This window comes from Acinonyx jubatus, chromosome D3 (assembly GCF_027475565.1).
Source record: "Acinonyx jubatus isolate Ajub_Pintada_27869175 chromosome D3, VMU_Ajub_asm_v1.0, whole genome shotgun sequence".
NCBI classification, from domain to species: Eukaryota; Metazoa; Chordata; class Mammalia; order Carnivora; family Felidae; genus Acinonyx; species Acinonyx jubatus.
The window spans coordinates 72,309,410-72,329,740 of NC_069392.1; the positions used below are offsets into that span (position 1 = coordinate 72,309,410).

The 20,331-nt window shown below is 41.9% G+C and overlaps 1 protein-coding gene across 36 annotated transcripts in view; it reads right to left on the reverse strand.

Annotated features, from left to right (window-relative positions):
* Window positions 1–19,882: 19,882 nt before the first annotated feature.
* Window positions 19,883–20,331, reverse strand: part of TCF4 (transcription factor 4) — a 355,693-nt gene continuing 355,244 nt past the window's right edge. For all 36 annotated transcript variants that reach the window (XM_053205724.1, XM_027069021.2, XM_027069028.2 and 33 more), the window contains one exon: window positions 19,883–20,331. This exon is cut by the window's right edge and continues 5,413 nt beyond it. The gene's annotated coding sequence lies outside the window, so the exon portion shown is untranslated.

Here is a 20,331-nt window from a genome sequence, read left to right on the forward strand (position 1 = left end):
TAAGTTTTATATTTATTTTGAAAGAGAGAGAGTGACAGTGAGGGAGGGAGGGGCAGAGAGAGAGGGAGAGAGAGGATCCCAAGCAGTCTCCAGGCTGATAGCATGCAGCCTGACATGGGGCTCTATCTCATGAACCATGAGATCATGACCTGAGCCAAAACCAAGAGTCAGACACTTAACCTACTGAGCCATGCAGATGCCCTCATAACAATTCGTAAGCATGCATCCTTGAATTAACACCCAAAATTTTTCTGGACCATCTCAGCTTTACTAATATTAACAAATTGCCCACCAAAGTAATGTCAATCTCCATTACTACTGAGTATGAAAGTTTCAATTATTCTGCAACCTAACTAATAAATTTTTTACATGGGTGTGCTTTGGTATTTCATTGTGTTTTTAATGTGAATTTCTCTAATTTCTAGTGAAATTGTGAGTCATTTCATATTTATTGACTATTTGGGTTTCTTCTATGAATTGTCAGTTCTTATTTTCCATCTGTCTATTGAGTTGTCTTACTTTTATTGGATTCAAGATTTTTCATATATTTTTATTTTTTCTTAAAGCTTTGTGAAGTTTTTCTTTTTACATTTAGGTCTTTAAATAAAGTGGAATTTATTTTTGTATATGGTGTGAGGAAGAGAGTGACTTTCCTGTAATTAGAGCTATGCAATTGTGTTAGAACTATGTGTTGAATTGTTTATTATTGTACCTTTGATCAGAAAATACAAATTCTGTGATATGGAAGGTTTACATATGCCTGTATCTAATTCTATTTTTTCTACACTGTTCCATTTTTCTAAAAATCTGTCTGAGCATCTTAATATATCATCTAAAATACTTATAATGAATTTTTATTCCTGATAAAGCCACTTCTACAAGTTTTTCTTCAAAATTGTTATAGCTATTGTCTGTGTCTTTCTCCTCCCATAGTAATTTTAGGACTGAATTTGCAAGTTCTAAAAAAAAAGGCTTTGGAATTTTTTATTGTATTATACTAAAATTCATTGGTAATTAAGGTAGAACAGCCATCATTATAATAGTCAATTTTCCTATCTGTAGACATTCTATATTTCTCTATATTTCTCTTCATTTATGTCCTCTAATAACTTTTATTTTTTTAAAAATTTTCTCCAAAAAGCTGCTATTCATATTTTATCAGATTTACTAAAAAATTATTCCTTATTACCTTATAGGTTTTGATGAAGTGTGTATGTGTTTGTTTCGCTGTTTTCTTTTGCAAATACGTGTTCTCCCATAAAATTTTCTTATCAAAATTCTAATGATTTCTGTAGGTTGATCTTGTAATATGCAACCTTGCAGAAATCTCTTACAATTTAATAGCATGTAAAATCTCTTGGATTTTCTATGTAGAAAATTGTATCATCTGGAAAAAAAAAGCTTTCATTTTTTGCAGATCTCCTCTATCAAATACTATCTTTATATCTTTTTGTTTTCTTTGAACTTTTAAATTTTGTTTTGTTTTGTTTCTTTCATTGCACTGGTTAAGGTCCCCATTTTATTATTAAACTGAAACAGTGATAATGCTTACCCTTGCTTTGTTCCTAACATTTATGGGCATGCCTTGACAGTTCACCATTAAGAATGACTCATCCATTTATTCCTTTGATAGATTCCTGATATGCTAAGAGGTTTTTTAAATCAAGCAACATATGTTGAATAAATTTTAATTTTCTCAGCATCTCAAAGTGTGGTCCCTGGATCATTACATCTGAAAAATTATTACAAATGTGGATTCTAGGGCTCCACTTCAGATCTGCTGAATCAGAATATCTGGGGTTGGGTTCAGTAATTGGTATTTTAACAGACCCTCCAGGTGATCCCCATGTGTGCTCAAATTTGCAAACCACCAGCATAGAGAAAGAAGTAGACCACTACGCCCAAATGTTCTGAGGGAGATCCTTCAGCATGGGCAAAGGAGGAACGAGAGATAAGTATTATCCCCAACAGTGACCTGTGGGAAGTTTCTTAATGAAAAATGAATCCCAGATTATAGATCTAGCAATGCACAAGAATGATAGAAACGCAGTGTTATGGGGAAGCACAGCTCACTCTTTAATCCCACCTTGAACTTCTTGAGAGCACTCTCCCAAGTCCCTCAAGGGAGAATTCACATCCTTTCTTCTTCTTCTTCTTCTTTTTTTAATCTTTTAAAGTTTATTTATTTTGAGATACAGAGAGTGCAGGCAGGGCAGAGAGAGAAGGAAAGAGACAAAATCCCAAGCACTGTCAGCACGGAGCCCTATGCAGGGCTCAAACTCACGAACTGCGAGATCATGACCTGAGCAGAAATCGAGTCAGACCCTTAACCAACTGAGCCCCCCAGGCGCCCCCACATCCTTTCTTCTTAAGTCAGCAATTCTTTGCTCCCACTTCTATTATCAATTACCTTGTATTCGTTTGTTTCCTTATCTTTTTCCCTATTAGATAAAAAGTACTCTTTATTTTGAGTCCCATTTTTGGACTTGTAAAGCTAGATAAATGTTTGCTGAATTAATGAATTAATGTAAAAAGGTACAATTACTTCCGACTACAGGAAGTAAGGAAAGCCTTCAGACTTTGAGATGGATCTTAAAAGAGTGCTTTTTGTCACCAAAGAAATTACAGTCTTTTGGAGAAAAAGATTATATGTGTGAAACATTACATATGAAAACTGATAGGGGAGATGCGTACTGATGCCTGAAACTTAATATGAAATGCATCAGAATGAGATGGATAGAGGAACAGATACACGTGTGATAAAGCCAGCAGAGTAAAATATTTATAGTAGATTCTAGGTCAGGGATCAGGACAGCCTGTTTTGTAAATAAAGTTTTATTGGAACACGTCCATGCCACTCATTTACATATTGTCTATGGCTGCTTTTGCACCACAGTAGCAGAGCTGAGTAGTTGTCAGAGACCATATGTCCTGCAAAGTCTAAAATATTTACTATCCAATCCCTTACTGAAAAAAGTTTGCTGACCTCTGTTCCAGGCAATGGGTATATGGGTGCTAACTATATAATTTCTTTTACCTTTTTATATGTTTGAAAATTTGTATAATGAAATGGTGGGGCGGGGGAGAATAGAGAATGATTTCAGATAAAATATGATTGAAACCAAACTGAATATAAGGAAAGGCCAAAAGGGATTTATAAAAAGCATGAAGATAGAACAATAGAGGTTCTGTTGGTGCAAGATTCATAGAGACTGGAGTTAATATGAATCATGTCATGAAACAGGAGAAGTGGGAAGGATGAACGTGTTGGTGGAATTATCGATAAGTGAGAGGGTTTCCAAGAGCCCTGAGTCGCATAAGTATGGGAGGGTCCATTTGGTGGGTACTTGCTGGTGTAGATGAGAGTCAACTTCCCCATCCATTCCCACCCATACTCCCATCTACACAGCAACACACAACACAAAACACACCAACATTAGTGTGCCCGTAGTCCTCCAGTCGTATGGACAGGAGATTTGCTTTCGCTGTACCTGGGAGAGGGGGGAGAAGTTTTAAAAAGTAAAGGAACTGAGAAGGGGAAAAAGAGAAGCTTAGGGGCATAGTGGTATTTATACCCCAGTAGGTTTCTTGAGTTGGTTTTGAGCCCTGTAGGGAGAGTCTGGGAAGCAGAAGCTGATGAAATGGCTATAAACAGATTTTTGAGACGTCAAGTGAGGAAGAGCTGCTTTGCTAGAGCTGGCGACGCAGTGTGGTGCCATTTAGGGGAGGGAAGCCCCGTCTATATCACCTGTGATGGGCTCTGAGCATTAAAAACTTTGGGAGTGGGCGGGCGCCTGGGTGGCTCAGTCGGTTGAGCGTCCAACTTCGGCTCAGGTCATGATCTCGTGGTTCACGAGTTCAAGCCCTGTGTCCGGCTCTGTGCTGACAGCTCAGAGCCTGGAGCCTGCTTTGGATTCTGTGTCTCCCTCTCTCTCTCTGCCCCTTCCCCGCTAGTGCTCTGTCTCTCTCTCTCTCTCTCTCTCTCTCTCTCTCTCTCTCTCTCTGTCTCTCTCTCTCTCTCCTTGAAAAATAAATAAACATTACAAAAAAGAAGAAGAAGAAGAACCTTTGGGAGCAACTTAGTCCAGCAAGTGGAATGGATATTGGGATTCTCATGGGGGAACTGTCCATGGTGAAGATTCTCCAAGGTGGGGTGGGAGCCCATGAAAGACAACTACAAGCTTGTCAGAACCAGAACCGGTCACCCATGTCACCTTAGACACAGGACAGAAACCGCCCCTCACTGTCCACAGTAACATAGCTTTCTATTTCTTGATCTTTGGCTTGATCTTTGGCTTTAGATTAGTATGGCTTTAATTTTGCAGAAGTCTCCTGTCTGGGCGAATTCATTTGATTGTTCATTAAAGAAATCTCCCAAAAGGGTCCTGGAAGACTTATGAAAAATTTCAACGGACAGTCTACATCCTGATACTCTTTGACTCCCATACCTTAACATCTCACCTTGCTATTCTTTCCGAACCCCGGGCTGTTATACTGTGATCATTATCCAATGCTAATTAAGCCCCTTAATTGAGGGGCATTTAGGTGTGAAAGACACACCTGGAACCAAACTTCTAATTCTCTCTAAAATTCTGACCTTATCTCCCCTGTCTGAGATGCTACCAAAGCTTCTTGAGGTAGTGTTCTCCTTCCCACTGTAGGTCATAAACTCAGCTTTGTCCGATCGATAGTTTATACTGGTGATATTTAAGGAGTCTCTCTTCCATACTGGAGAGAGAAAATGATAACAAAGCGTAAATACTACTGCAGCTAATAAATTTATGGGCACCCACACTGCTAACTCCAAGAAATGATGAGGGGCACTTTCTGCGGGGCTGAGGCTCCATTGGTACGACTGAGGCTTGGCATCATCAGAGCGTAATCCATCAGAGTATCGACTACAGAGTGGTCTTCTTACATGAGGATCTCCCTTCCCTTTGGTCTAAATTCCAAATTGTTCAGCAAATTTATTAGGCCCCACAAGTTGTGGCCCTGCCTGCTCATTGATGATAACCAATATACTACTGTAGCCAGCACCGTCCCAGTTTTAGCACCGAAAGCCCGGTGTCCCAGGAAACCCTGGGGTCCCAGGCAAATCAGGACAGTTGGTCACTCTGCCCTCACAGTGAATCCCCTGGCACACAATCCAGCCATGATTGTGGACCGAGTGGGAGTTCTAGTTTCCGACAGCCTGTGTTTAGGCTCCCCATCCCGGCAGCAGAGTGACCTTAGGCAAGTCACTGGAGTCACCAGTGCCTCAGTTTACCTATCTGTAAAGTGATGCTAAAAAGTACCCATTTCATATGGTTGTTGTAGAAAGACATGAGGTCATGCTGGTGAAGCACTTTGAGCGTTCGGCACGTGGCAAGTGTTCAACAAATGTAGTCGCAAGAATGACTGGTTACTCTGAAAAACAATTAGCACAATCCTGCCTTGTTCGTGGTTTTATTCTCTGGCTTAGCAACAGGACTGGCACATAATAAACACCGAGTGAATGAATGAATGAATACTTACTACTTTTGTTTTCATTTCAGCTCCCCAAGCATGCATCCTGTCCCCTTGGACCACGCACTCCCTGTGGTGTGGTCCGTTCGGCCTGGGGCATTCACCATCAGATGCCTGAGCTTTGCCTCCCTGCCTTTGACTCCTGGCCCATCTGCTTGGTTGATGCTTGCTGAAGTTCCAGATTTCAAATTAAGCATTACTTCTTCCAGGAAGCCTTCCCTTCCCTTTCCCATCATGGTCACCTGCTCCCCTCGTCATCCATGGCAGCACAGACTACATGCTATGGACCGAATGTTTGCATCCCCCCAAATTCATATGTGGAATCCTAATCCCCAGTGTGATGGAATGTGAAGGTGGGATCTTTGGGAATGGATTAGGCAACAGGGGTAGAACCTTCATGAAAAGAATTAGTGCTCTTACAATAAGAGACACGAGAAAGAGAGAGCTTGCTTCCTCTTTCTCGGCTCTCTGTCATGTCAGGAGACGGCAATCTGCAACCCAGGAAGTGGGTCTCCCCAGACACTGGACCTGTCAGTACCTTGCTCTTGAACTTCCCAACCTCCGGGAGGGTGAGGAATAAATGTCTAGGGTATATTTCTCACAGCAGGTGCATCTGAAACCAGATACCATGGATTGTTTAATGTTAGGTCACCCCCATTGATAATCAACTCCACATGGACAGCAACACAATGGCTCTTCTAAAATTAATTTCTGGAGACTAGCACCCATTGGGCACTCAAGTACATATATACCAAAGAAGGAAGGAAATACATTCAACGAATTACTTTCAGTTGATCTCTTCCAGCTACCTTGGACATTTGAACATACTACTGTGTGCCACATTGTTGTGTGAGGGCTGGCTCAAATCCCAGGGAAGTCGTTTTCCGGTTCTTGAATAAAACGTGGAAGAACGTAAGAGCAGAGACACGGAACAATTTCTCTATTTTATCCAGACTAAGATTTTTTTTTTTAAGGCAGATAATTTGGAGAATGAATTTCATCTTTGGAATTTGGTCCTAAACCTTTCTAGTCTAGCATTATATATACCAATTTTTCCTGGCGACATCGCACTGAAATCTGATTAGCACCAGATTACAGCATGGGGCAGCTTTTTTAAAGAGCCTTGTGAACCAAATCCTCGGCAAGGGTTCAACGGGTCTCCAAAGCGGGCCTCTTGAAGGAAGCCAGTGAACCAGGACGCTGGGGTGGTAAGCAGAGGAGTTAACTTGTGACAATACTTGTCCAAGTCTTAAAAGTGGAGCATCTGCTTCTTGGCCTCAAAAGTGAAACAATCCAATAATTACAGTCCTTGGTGCTTTTTTTCTACCTCAGGAAACATTTTGCAACTAACTAGCAATTTCCAAAAATATGGCTCAAGCAACACATCTCCTTATCTCCTCGTGTAGGAGAGGGTGTGAGTTGTAACGAGGCAGGGGCTTGTTATCTTAGGGGGTTTTGGCAAGGTGCTCCCGGGGACAGCTTTTAATTGGGGAAGCATGTGATAGCTAGGTCTGCGGCTTTGAAACTATCTTCCGGGAGAAGCCAAGGCCCCATTTCCAAGGCGTCTAGTTAGGACAAATTGAAAAAGCAGCCGGGTGGGTAGGAGCAGGGATCCCCGGGGAAAGAGAGGAAGTAAATAGTTTGGCATTTTCCTACCCTTCTCCGGAGGCTGGAATTTTGCATTCGATTTTTAAGAGATCCCAAGGTTTTGGAATCAGTTCGGGAAGAAAGACCAGAATTTCAGGTGCTCAGCTCACTTGTCACTATATGCAGGTACTAGGTGTGGGGATTGTGTGACCGTGGGACCCCCTTGACAAGGTTGGTATCCTAGTCACTTAAACAGGAAAAAAAACAAACAAACAAACAAAAAACCAAACACATTAAAGTTGATTGTACTGACCTCTGCCTTGGAGTCGGTCTGGAAACCACTTACCCCATTCAGGGTCACAGAAAACGTGGATGTTAGTAACAGCAGAACTGAGTTCTTTCTTAATTTCAAGGTCTTGTATCCAATAGCGGTAGTTCTCAAATTTCGTGGGCCTAAGAATCACCTGTGAGCATTAAAAACTTAGATTCCCAGGTTCAGCCTAGCACTCGCCTCCTCCAGGTAGTCTTCCCTGATTGTTGAGGCCTCTCTTTTGCACTCTCATAGCACTCCAGGAAGATCAAAAACAAAGAGACTTGTCTACCTTCCCACATTGTTTTGTTTAAAGCACTATCTCTGGCCAACAATAGGTCCAACAGGTCTATTTGAACCAAGACATGTTGGACTCCACAAGTTTACTAAGGTGTATGAACACTTCCCAAGGCACATGCATGCAGATGGGGTAACGGGAGAGGGTTTCCAAGACCCGCATTCGCTATGTGCCCATCTTGCCTGAGCATGTGCCTATCTGCTAGCAGTCATTCCCCAGCTCAGTTCTTAAATTCACAAAAAGAAAGTGGACCCGCTCAGCTGTGTCAGATCTTACCTTGGTACATGGCTCTGAGAGAGAGTGTAAACCCCCGGCAAGCATGAATCAGGGGAGGGACAAATGGAGAATGCAGGGCCCCTGAGAGAGAGCGTTTGATGAGGGCAAACCCAGGGTGTGCCAGAAATAAACACTGAAGGCTCATAGCAAGACTGGGTCTGTCTTTCTTTTTAGAATTAAAATTCAAGAGAGAGATGGTTGTTATGGGGACACTTTTATTTGAGTTGAAAAATGAAATAAAAAATTTTTTTTTCTGAAAGTAGGTTTGGTTTGGCTGGTGGAGTTTTACAATAAAGGTAGATTTTATTAGTTCACAGGGCGGATTTTTGCTCTTCCCGTATTTTTTCTGAGCTCCAGGGTCATGGTGAAAACGTACTGAAAGCAGTTTTTAAAATAAGAGCATTTTTTTTTATAAGTTGACAAGATTATATTGACTAAGGTGTATTGAAATTAACAACATTTCCATGTTCTCAGCTTGTTCTGAGGATAAACAAGGTACCAAAGTGGCAGAGGAACTGGTGGTCATTCCATAAGGCTTGGGAAAGCCTTTTTGGTATATTTCCCAGAAACTAGAACTATGAACGACGCTAATGAGTGGGTAAGAAACGCTTTTACAAATCAGGTGGCTTCCGATTCTGTGCCTTCATCACCGCGAAGGAGACCTAATCGAATTGTCAGCTGAGAGATCATTAGGTGTGATGTTTGATGGTAGATCCCCACATAACGTCAAAGGCGCTCAGAGACCTAGGGGTGCTGCTATAGCAAACCCCCTGACATTCCCCACTGTGCCTTTAGGTGAATGAGATGTCTCAGTTCCCATGAAGACCGCCAGACAGAAAGAAAGTGGGAATGGAATCAGGGCCGTGACTCACCCACTAAAGCAAGAAGGAATATTCATCCTCAGACACAGAAAATCGGGAGGAAAAAAGAAACTTACCCTGTTTCATTAGAGTTGCTTTCTCCGTGGATTTTGGGCTTTATCTTTTCTGTCTAATATTTATCAACATTGGTACTGTATTTATGATGTTTTGCTTAGCTGTGCTCTAATAATAATTGCAATAATAGCTCAGCCCTAGAATAACTTTATTAAACTATTAGAACATTCTGGTGACATGAAATTAAAAAATACTTCAATTTATACATATTTCTGATGCAGATGTGTTTGACAGGGCGATAAAGACTTTTAAGTATAAAAATATGTTACATTAGGAAAAAGTTATGTAGAAGTGGAATGGAAATACGAGTTTAAGGAGAAAACGTATGACATAAAATTACCTTCTGTTAAACAAGAGCTTGTTGAAAATTTTTATGGATATTCAGTTGCTCTTGCATTTAAATTCCGTTAGATACCTTCAAAAGAAGGATAAAATTGTTTTACTTCAAAATGCCTCTGTTTCCAATAGGTCAGAAATTCTATGCTTTTAAACTGTTTTATTTTTTTTTAACGTTTATTTATTTTTGAGACAGAGAGAGACAGAGCATGAACGGGGGAGGGGCAGAGAGAGAGGGAGACACAGAATCGGAAGCAGGCTGCAGGCTCTGAGCCATCAGCCCAGAGCCCGACGCAGGGCTCGAACTCATGGACCGCGAGATCGTGACCTGAGCTGAAAGTCAGACGCTCAACCGACTGAGCCACCCAGGCACCCCTAAACTGTTTTAAATTAATGATGCAAAATTATAGATGTCACCTTAAAAATGCATGAGGGTACTGTCTCAATTATTAATTTCTGCATAACAAACCACTCTCATCCTTGATGCTTAACACGACAGTTGTTTTATTTGCTTCTCATTCCGTGGATCCATCATTTGGGTCGGTCTCAGCTGGGAGATTGTTCTGCTGGTCTCGCCCGGGATCACCCTGGCAGTACAGTCATGTGGCTGCTCTATTGTCCCAGATGGCTTCATTTCCATTTCTAGAGGTTGGTGTCGGCTGTTGACTATTCCTCGTGTCCTACAGTTCAACTCAGTTCGAGCACTATGTGGAGATAGTCACAGATGCCACCAGAAAGGGGTTCAGTCCCACAAGACCACCCCCTAACATTTGCACTTCAGAGACCAGTCACAAGCCCAGGTTGTCACCTGTGCTTTTGACCCCCTGGCTATAAAGGGACCTCCTTGGTTGAATTTGCTACAGCAGCTCACAGAACTCACAGAAATGTTTTACTCACTAGATTATTGGTTTATTACAAAAGGCTATAGCTCAGGAATGAGATGGAAGTCAGATGGAAGAGATGTGGGAGGCCAGGTATGGGCAAGGTATGTGGGGAAGGAGCTCGGAGCTTCCATGCCCTCTCTGCGTGCGCCATTGTCCCCAAGTCAGCCCATGTGCACCAACCTGTAAATTGTCCAAGGCCTGTCCTTTTGGGTTTTTATGGAGGGTTCATTACATAGGCATTGTTGATTAAATCTTGGTCTCAGGTGATTGATTGAATCTCTGCTCCCTGCCACTCCTCAGATCCTCAGAGGTCGGGGGGTGGGACCAAAAGTTGTAACTTTCCAGTCATGTGGTTGACCCCCTGGCAACCACCCATAGGTAAGGGGGGGGGGGAAGGGGGCATTCCCAAAGTCACCTCATTAGCAAAACAAAGATACTTTTATCAATCTCATCACTTAGGAAATTCCAAGGGGTTCTTGGAGCTCAGTGCCAGAAACAGGGACAAAGACCAAACATTTGTTTCTTGTTATATAAATCACAGTATCACAGCAACGCAAGCAGACTGCTACATGAATATTTCTGGCATGAGAAATGAGCCTCACTCCTTAAATTCAGGGGTTGCCCAGCCCGCCCTTGGTCTTCTTTAGTTATTTTACTTTTTTTAAATGTTTATTTATTTTTGAGAAAGAGAGGAGAGAGACAGACAGAGCATGAGTGGGGGAGGGGCAGAGAGAGGGGAAGACACAGAATCCCAAGCAGGTGCCAGGCTCTGAGCTGTCAGCATAGAGCCTGATGCAGGACTCGAACTCTTGAGACATGAGATCGTGACCTGAGCCGAAGTCGGATGCTCAACCAACTGAGCCACCCAGGCGCCCCTTGTTTAGTTATTTTATATACTTAACTGAGTGTGGCTGATCTAGAGCAGCACCCATCACATTTTCTGAGGGATACTTTTTTTTTATTCTTCAAGAATATTGAGGACCCCAAAGTGCTTTCATTCATGTGGATTATAATGTCTAATATATTTACCATATTAGAAATTAAAACTAAAAATTTTTTAAAATCTTTAAAGCAGCCAATTTTCAACCAAGAAAACAACATTTTACAAACAACAAAAAAAAAGAAGATTGTATTGTTTTGATATTTGGAAATCTCATCAATTTCTGTCTTCATAAAACACATTTGGATTCTCTTGTCTGCTTCTGATTTCACTCCGTGGCAAGCTTGAAAATCCAGCCTCACAGATGTGTAATTCAAAAAGGGAAGAGTATTTAAAAGCCTTTTCAGATAATTGTGGATTTTCTCTTTTGGTACTATACCAAAACTTGACAGGTAGTAGATCTTAAAGGTTAGCTGGTTTATGGATTCTGAAACCATATCAGTGAACTTCTGTACTCTGATATATTAAACTGCAGGGGTCTGTCCTGCACTTTGAACAATTCTCTTACCCATTCATGAATACGTAGCATCGTGCATCGGTCATTTGATTTATTGGTTCCCTAAGCCATGAAGATCTTCCTAATATTGAAAGATTACACCGCACACAAAAAAAATCACATTGATTAATATCACCACTGAATTCCTCAGATAAAGCCTTCAAGTATTGGGAAGCTGTCAAGCTCACTGCAATCGATATAATTTTTCCAAATTTCCAGTTATATATAAATTTATGTATATATATACATAAATTACAATGTTATTTTGGGTTTCCAGGAATTAGTATTGGTTCAGAGCCAGGGTGGGGAACCTCCGAAAAGTCTGATTACTTCTCCTTCCTCAGTGCCAGATCACTCTCGTAAATAGCCTCAGGTCCCTTTTGCAGAGGATTTGGAGGAAGGCTGATGGTGTGGATCTCGGCTGTATGGTAGGGTCCTTCCTCTGGCTGCCCTTTGTTCGCAATGCTCCTGGTCCACAAACTGGCTTAAATCTGGGAGTTGACGGAGTGGCTGTGACTGTTCTGGTGATTCAGCTCAGACTCCCAGACCTTCGACTTCAGGCCTTCCAGTATTCCAGAACCAGCACATTTCCACTTACACAGATCACGTGAGAATCTAGCAGCTTGCCCATCAATCTCTCTCCTGGAGACACCACAATCAACTGGGTAGGTCCGTTCTGATCACTGCTTTGACTCCATTGTCCCTTATAGTGACCAGCCCTACCTCACATTTGGAGATTATGTGCTGCCACCAGGCCCTGACCACCCCTGGATCCTGTTGTTCCCATTCTCTGAGTGATGCTGGGATAGGGATCCCAGAAATTTATTTATGAATATTGTGAAGGTCATGTCCTTGGGTCCTTCCAGGGGAGGCGAACAGATTTTATATGATTAAATACACACTAGTGTTCTGATTTCCGTAAGCTTTTGGATGCCTTCCTCTGCAGGGTATCAAAGACATTCTGCCATTTGGACTTCATTTAGTGGAGGCCTGCTCTGGGTGCATGTTTTAGTCAACCAACCAAGAAAACAGTGAGAGCCATTCCTAGCCTCCTGAACTTAAACACTGAATTTGAATTCTCTGCTTGCTGAGCCCAGAGCAGTACATTTGGCCTGATCATAGATTACTTTTTCCTCGGTCCCACGCCCTTAAGACCCATTCCTACACATGTTCTCTGGGTTTCCATCAATATAATTTGACAAAATCATCAAATTCTTTTGGTGTGTAACACACTTCTTAACGGGTCACAGTGTACCTTCAGGGCCACCTGGAATTTGAGTCTGGTTTGTATGTTCAGAAGCAAAAGAGGTGGTGCAGTTAGCTTCTAAGTATCTTCCTCAATGGAGGCCACTTTAAGTTCTCCGGGCAAGGGATGACTAGCCTCCTAGGTAGGCTGAGAAGGATTGCATCTACTGGCAAAGAAGGCTTGGCAGAATGTAGGAGCTCAAAGTCCTGAGTTGCCTCAGAATGCACCATTCTAGGGTGTCTCTATCCCCCCATCCCAGTATGTCCTCACCACCCGATCCCAGTGGGTCCCCATGTCCTAAACCCCCATTCCAGTATGTCCCCACACCCCATCTTGGTATGGCCCTACACTTCTATCCCAGTAAGTCTTCACCCCCATCCTAATAAGTCCCATCCCCCATCCCAGTAAGTCCCCATCCCCCATCCCAGTATGTCCCCACCCCTATTCCAGTATGTTGCCATTGCCCATCCCAGGATGTCCACATCTCTCATCCCAGTGATCCCCAGCCCCCCATCCCAGTATGTCCCCATCCCCCATCCCAGTATGTTTCCATCCCCCCATTTCAGTGTGTCCCCATTCCCATCACAATTTCCAGGATCCCATTCCTTCTCAGTGGATGCCCTAACTTTAACAAGAGACCCTGAATAGAGGTTGGAAATTCACTTTGTAACTCAGCTACCTGAAGGGTTAGACTTTTATTTGTTTTTCAAATGAAATCTTGGTCTCCAGAAGAAGAAAACATATCTTTCAGGGCAGCAGAAAAAAACTGCTTTCGGGTCCCTTTTGTAGATGTTGAGTTGGGAATTTAAAGCCCTTAGTTCATCACTTTCTTTTTCCCAAGTTCTCTAACACAGAAATAACCAACCAATCCCATTCTGTTCCTGATTTTGAATAAAATGTTCTGTGCCAGTAACTACCCAGTCATGCAAAGCCTTGCCTTCTATTGGTTACAGGTATCTACATGTGAAGTCTTCTAGAACAACTCTCTACTGCTTCCTCAGTCCCCAGGCCCTCTTCCACATGCTCAAAGCACTCCAGGCACATCTCCACTATTGCACATTTCCTTCTTTCTCACTTCTGGTCCCACTCTTCCCTCCCCAATGTCCCCCTCCCCCCAAGTTTGTGACCCTTCCCCCAGGATCTCTCCTCCTGTCAATTTCTAGGCAAGGGTTATACCATGATCACTGTTGCACACCCAACACTTACTCAACAGGTGCTCACCAGAGGTTTGAGGAACAAATAAACATTTGATCTGTCTAGTGACAGGATGCAGTGACCTTTTAAAATAGGATGATGGGGCACCCAGGTGGCTCAGTAGGTTGAGCATCCGGCTCTTGATCTGGGCTCAGGTCATGATCCCAGGGTTGTAGGATCAAGCCCAATGTTGAGCTCCATGCTGAGCGTGGAGATTCTTTCTCTCTCCCTCTGCCCCTCTTCCCTGCTCATATGCTTTCTCTCTCTAAAAAAAAAAGAAAAAGAAAGAACAAAGAAAGAAAAACTACAATAGGATGATAATGGAGGCACCTAATGAACTATTTCATTGGGAGAGTTCCCTGGGTAAGTTGTGAGGAGACCTGCTCTGCCTCCAGGCTGGGCCATTAGCTGTCTGGCCTCCAGCAATTCAGAAAGAGGAGCTTCCACAATGCTCTAAGTGTTGGCGGAGGGATAGATGGATACATCTTTAGTGACCCCTTCTTGCACTGGGTGTTTCAAGTGATTAACTCCTTGTGATCTTTTCATCAAAATGATGCTCTCCCTGGGCCAGGGGCTATGATATGTGCTGTCTTGTGTTCACCTTCCTTCCCTTTATGGCTCCCTCTGGAAAGACAGTATGGTCTAGGGCACTGAATGCTAAATTTGGGGTCAGGTCATTCTGCCTTTAATCCCATCTTGGTCACTTCCTGGAAGCATGATCTTAGTAAGTTGATCAAATGCCTGTGGGTTTTGTGTTCTCATTGACTTATTGTGAAAATAAGTTGCTTATTAATTCCAGCGACCATGTCACACAGCAAAAATTTGACTGATTTCAGGATCAGGAGTCAGGTGGTCTGGCTTCCAATATTGCCCACTTGCCATTTACCTAATAACTCCTCCTGGCTTCAGTGTCTTCATCTGTGACATGGGGATAATAATAATACCCAGGTGACAGAACTATGTGGATTTTAAAAAGCACAGTTGTTGGAGGAGAGAAGTATTATTTTGTATTATTTAGTTTGTTGAAATATATATTTTTTTGATGTATATAATGGTCTCAAGAAAGTGTTCAAAGATTCCAGTGCCTTCCTTTTCAATATGTTTCTTTGCGTGCTTTATGTCTGTAAGGGATTTTAAGGTTTGTGGTCACAAGTTTGTTTTCTTCCCAGTACCTGACACAGTGGTTTTGATCTATGATCTATGATCTCCACCTGCTATTAATTTTTTTAAGTTGATGGGACGATCTTAAGAAAAATATAGACAATGGAAATGATGTGTTTGAGTTAAAGATGAAGAGAAGCACCCTTGGGATGAGTAAAGGTTCAGGGATGTGCAGGTTTTGGGTGCTACTGGGGTGTCTGGTTCGGGCAAAGCTTACAGAAGCTGAACATCATTAGAAACACACGGTGATAGGCCTACAATCCCACAAGTGGAGCCATATCCCATATCAGGAGGGACATTAGACATACTGTAATCCAGCCAATGAATCCATCCCAGTTCCAGCTGAGGGCTGCTGAAATGCCCATGGACTTCGGCATCAAACAGATCCAGATTTGCTGTGAGGATTTTGTTCTGGAGACTCGAACTGACCACAGCCCTCAGAGCCTTGCTTGCTCTCTTTTTAAGGTGTGGATGATAACAGGGATTTCTTAGGTTTGCCATGAGGTTTCACGAAATCATGTTTGTGGAAGTGCCCTCATTTTGGAAACAGAGCTGTCATTAAGTTGAGCCTCTGCTTGAACACACTATCAGGTAGCTCCTTCCGTTTCCAGATTTTTCTCTTCTTTTTTGAAAAGTTGATTTATTTTGAGAGAGTGAGAGAGTACATGCACACATGAGAGAGTGGGTGGGGGGCTGCGGGACAGAGGCAGGAGTGGGGTGGGAGACAGAGTCCCAAGCAGAGCCCAACTCGGGGCTCAAACTCATGAACCATGAGATCATGACCTGAGCTGAAATCCAGAGTCGGATGCCTAACCGACTGAGCCACCCATGTGCCCCTGTCTCCAGATTTTTCTAACGCTAGCTAGGGACGAGTTTCATTAAATGGAAGAGAAAAGAAGTCATAATAGATTCTGGGAACATGCACAGCATGATCCAGGTAACTCCACTGCCTATGAGAGAAGAACTAGGGAGGAGGCCAGGGCAGGAAGTTGCAAATAGAGGCCAATGCTGCAGTCCTCTGATCCAAGCAAGCATGGATGTATGAATATTTATACGCCATGCAATTTCTTTATAATGCATTGACATCTTCTGTGTGCCAACATTGGATGGACCATACCACATACATTATGCTATTTACTCCAAGATGCAGGTACAATGAGCCCCATTTCACAAGTGAGGGTGATGAGTGAAGTGGCTTGTTCAACAGAATTTATCTTATAAGTGACATGATGTGGTTAAGGCCCTGATTAGTTAGCTTATATTTGTGGTAGTGGGAAAGAAAGGAAAACTTTTCTCACCTTACTGCTGTTAATGCCTTTTAGAGCAAGGCTTGGTAAAAATTAATAAAACAGTGATGATAACATTGCCTCACCCACAGGATCTTTTTATCCAGGTGTGCTTTGCCATCTACCCTCTATAGATCCATTGCCAACGGGTTCCTAACCCAGTGCCCACACCTTTCACCAGCTACAATGCTCTCTGTAGCAAATTACATCTTTCCCATCCCCCAACACTTTTCACCAACTTCAGGAAGACTTTCCGGACTGAATCCTTCCCTCCTTCCATTTGGCTATCAGACCCCGTGTCATCCCCAAGCAGACTTCCCAACATCAACCCCAACCCATTCTAGGCATCCTCCGTTCTAGGCATCTACAGCCCCCTTTTGTTGTATTTGTTCCTTTTCAGTTGCTTACACATGCTTGTGGATTGTGGGGAGCTTCTGGAGGGCAAGAGTACCATTTTATTGACATAGTGGCATATTGCAAAGGGCTCTTGGGCATGGAGTCAGGAAGCTAGTTGCGTGAAATGTGCGGCTGTGCTGATTTCCCAGGGCCTCACTGCCTTTTCTGTAGAATTTGCATGTTGTCCTAGATTCTCTCCAGATCCTTGGAGTTATCAGTTGTAAGGATATGGTCACTTCTATTCCTCCTCACCGACAGGGCTCTGCACACACAAGCCCCGGCTAATTCTATAGACCAAAATGGTCAACCAAGAGTTCCCAGGTATTGTTGTTTGAGAGATGGTATGGTGATGCAAATTTGAAAAATGCATTGTTATGGCTTAATCTACCAAAACTGTGTTCCTACAACTCTGCTTCTTTACAGCCCAGGAAAACTTGCCAGTATTTTAAATCCATTATCTGCTCTGCCTGACAAAATGCACCTCATATTTCAAGGTCATTTTTACGGATGTCCTGTCTCCTATGGAACCCATCCCAGTGCCTCTCCCCATGGCTCCCCAGCCTGGTTTTCTCTGGTCTCATGGAAAGTACTGCTGGTTATACAGATGCATTTGTTTCCTTCCAACTGGATGTCTTAAAGATAGGGACTCTTATCTTTTGGCTACCCCCAGTGCTTTCAACCCAATCAGCACTCAGTAATAAATTCATTGATAAATAAATTACCTGTGATTCACTATTTAAAGTTTTCAGTTTGTGGGTGCTGTACATCTCTCCTTGCTTTCTCTACCTGTCTTACTTCCTACCTGTCTTCTTACTATGGTTCAGTTGGGTGTTGCATGAATGTTATTCTCTTTGATAAGATCTTGAGAGATGAGCTGTTGCAAAGTCCAGTTATGTGCCTTCGTTAGCACTGAGACTAAAAGTGGGCCAGATCCCACAGCAAGTAGGACCCTGGATGAAATTTTGAAGAGAATAGGGACACTAGTGAAAAACTGGTGAAATTCAAATAAAGTAGTAATGTTAATTTTTGACAAATGTGCCATGCTTATGCAACATTTTACCCTTAAGAGAAGCTGGGTGAAGGGTTTATGGGAATGCTATGTATTATCTTTGCAACTGTTCTGTAAATCTAAAGTTATTCCAGAATAGAAAGTTTATTTTAGAAAAAGTGGGCCAGAGTGCAAATTTTAGTTTGGCTAGCAGTCTCTTATTCTCACATCTAGTTATATCCTAACAATTTGTAATACAAGGTTGAAAATGAGAACTGCAGGGAAGTTTAGAAACCCTCCTATAAAAAAATCATGAAAAGGCAGCAGGAAAGATAAAAGCAAAACAAACAAAAAATGTACCTGGATACAGCTGGTTGGGCAGGGGTGGGGGGGCATCATGTTAAAATGTGAAGCCAGACTGGTCATTTGGGAGTGACCACTGCATTCAAAGTTAGGAGAATGGCAGTTTGTTTTAGCTCTGAGGACTTGAGCGTATCACATGGACTTCATTTCTTCATCTTTAAAATGTCCTGACTGAACTCACAAATAAGGACATGTAAAATAAGATGATTCCTCACAAAAATCAAGTTGTCCTATTCTTTAAAATTTTGTCATTTTTGCTTAAGAACAAGAGTTCCTCACCCATGGGCTGGTTACCATCAAAAATCTCAAGCCAGCAGGTCTGATTCTGCATGAGCATTTTCACTTTGCACTTGGCAAGTTTCTGCTTCCTCTTACAAAAATGTTCATGCCAACGTCAAAGCCATTTGACTTCTAAATATAGTGTAACAGATGTGAATGAGGACTATATTATTTTCTGTGTTACACAAAGGGTCTTTCTTTTACCCAGTAAAGCCAGACACCAGTCGAGTTCTGGTTAAGCTCAGCCGTCTCAATCAAGGTAAATTGGACTGGTTCTATTCCTTGTTCAAGCACTGAAGCTTTAGTTACCAGATACCAGATTTTCTTAAGTTAGGATCTGTGAACAAGTGTCCATGCCTAGATTCTAGAGATTCATCAACACCTTAAAATGGAATATGATATTCATATGTACTTTTCTCTATACAGGGTTTCCCTCATCCTTAAAGGATCTCAACTCAAAAATGTCAAGAAGCACTGCTTTAGATACACACCTTCCATGGCAAAAAACCTCAAGTATAAGATACTGGCTATATTTAGGCACATATTCAGTATCATAATGTCTAGCATTCAAAGAAAATACCTAGATAGTGGCTGGCTGGTTGACTGTTTTGACCACACAGCACCCAATGTATTTCTAAGGCTGCCCCTCAGTGTACTTAAGGTTGTAACTAGTGTTTTTCCCAGCTGTGGTACTGAGCCTTCCTTTCCTGAAGATTTGAGGCCACATTTGTTCATCAAATTTTACCAATTTCAAGCTCTTTTTGCCCTTCTAGTCCTTTCCAGACTGGCCACATTTCTTTACGACACATGCCATGACCAGTGAACATGTAGACTTGTAACTAGTTTGAAGTAGGAGTCTGCCTTATTGAACATGAGGTCTTCTGGCTGGCAGAGCATTAAGGATCCCAAGTGCAATTTAAAATGTGTGGTCCTGGGAGTCATTTGAATATAAGATGCACACGAGCTTTTGTTGTTTTCATGGTCTCCTTTAAAGTGGCTCGCAAATGTCATGTCTTAGGCTGTTAGTCCAAAGAAAAAAGGTCTACAATTGAAGCTTAGAATAAAAATTTCACTTGGTTTTATAGGAGATCCAATCGCAAGGCAAAAAAAAAAAAAAAAAAAAAAAAAAAGATTCCCTGTTTCAATTCATTTGGATATTCTTCCCTCCTTCATTTCTAACATTATAGGGTTCTTCTTAGCTTTTGGATACTATTTTAGTTTCTCCAACAGTTTAATTTCCCTTTGAAAAGTGAACCAAAGTTGAAGCTTAATGTTTAATGTGGTCCTTTTAAGTAAAACATCATGTTAATAGACTATACAACAGACACTGAAGTGGGTGCCCAAGCTCATTTTCCCCCTTTTTAGTTATATGGTCAAATATAATAACTAAAAGACTAAATGCTTGTGGCTCTTTTATATATATTTAAAACACACAGTAAGAACATAAGAACATCTCAAATCATTGGGAAGAAAAAAGGGGTTATCAACCAAAATCTTTGGAAATTTCATAAAATTTAAATATCTGCAAACAATCCAACCAAAAAGAAAAAAATCCCAACATTTGGCTATGGAGGGCACTTCACATGTGAACCAAATGGCGTTATAACATTTTCCTTTAGGTAAACTAGTCACTAAACTCCATCAGAAAGAATACAAGAGCAATATGGAGACATCCCCAAATACCACGTACTCGCTCAGAACATTCTGTTATGAAGTGCTCATCTACCACAGGCTTTCCTTTCCATTGCATACATTACTTTACATTTCTACAATGCAATGTTGAAACAGCCTCCAAGTCTTGCAAAGTAGATCGATGTCCATTCTACAAAAATATTAACTTACAGTACATAA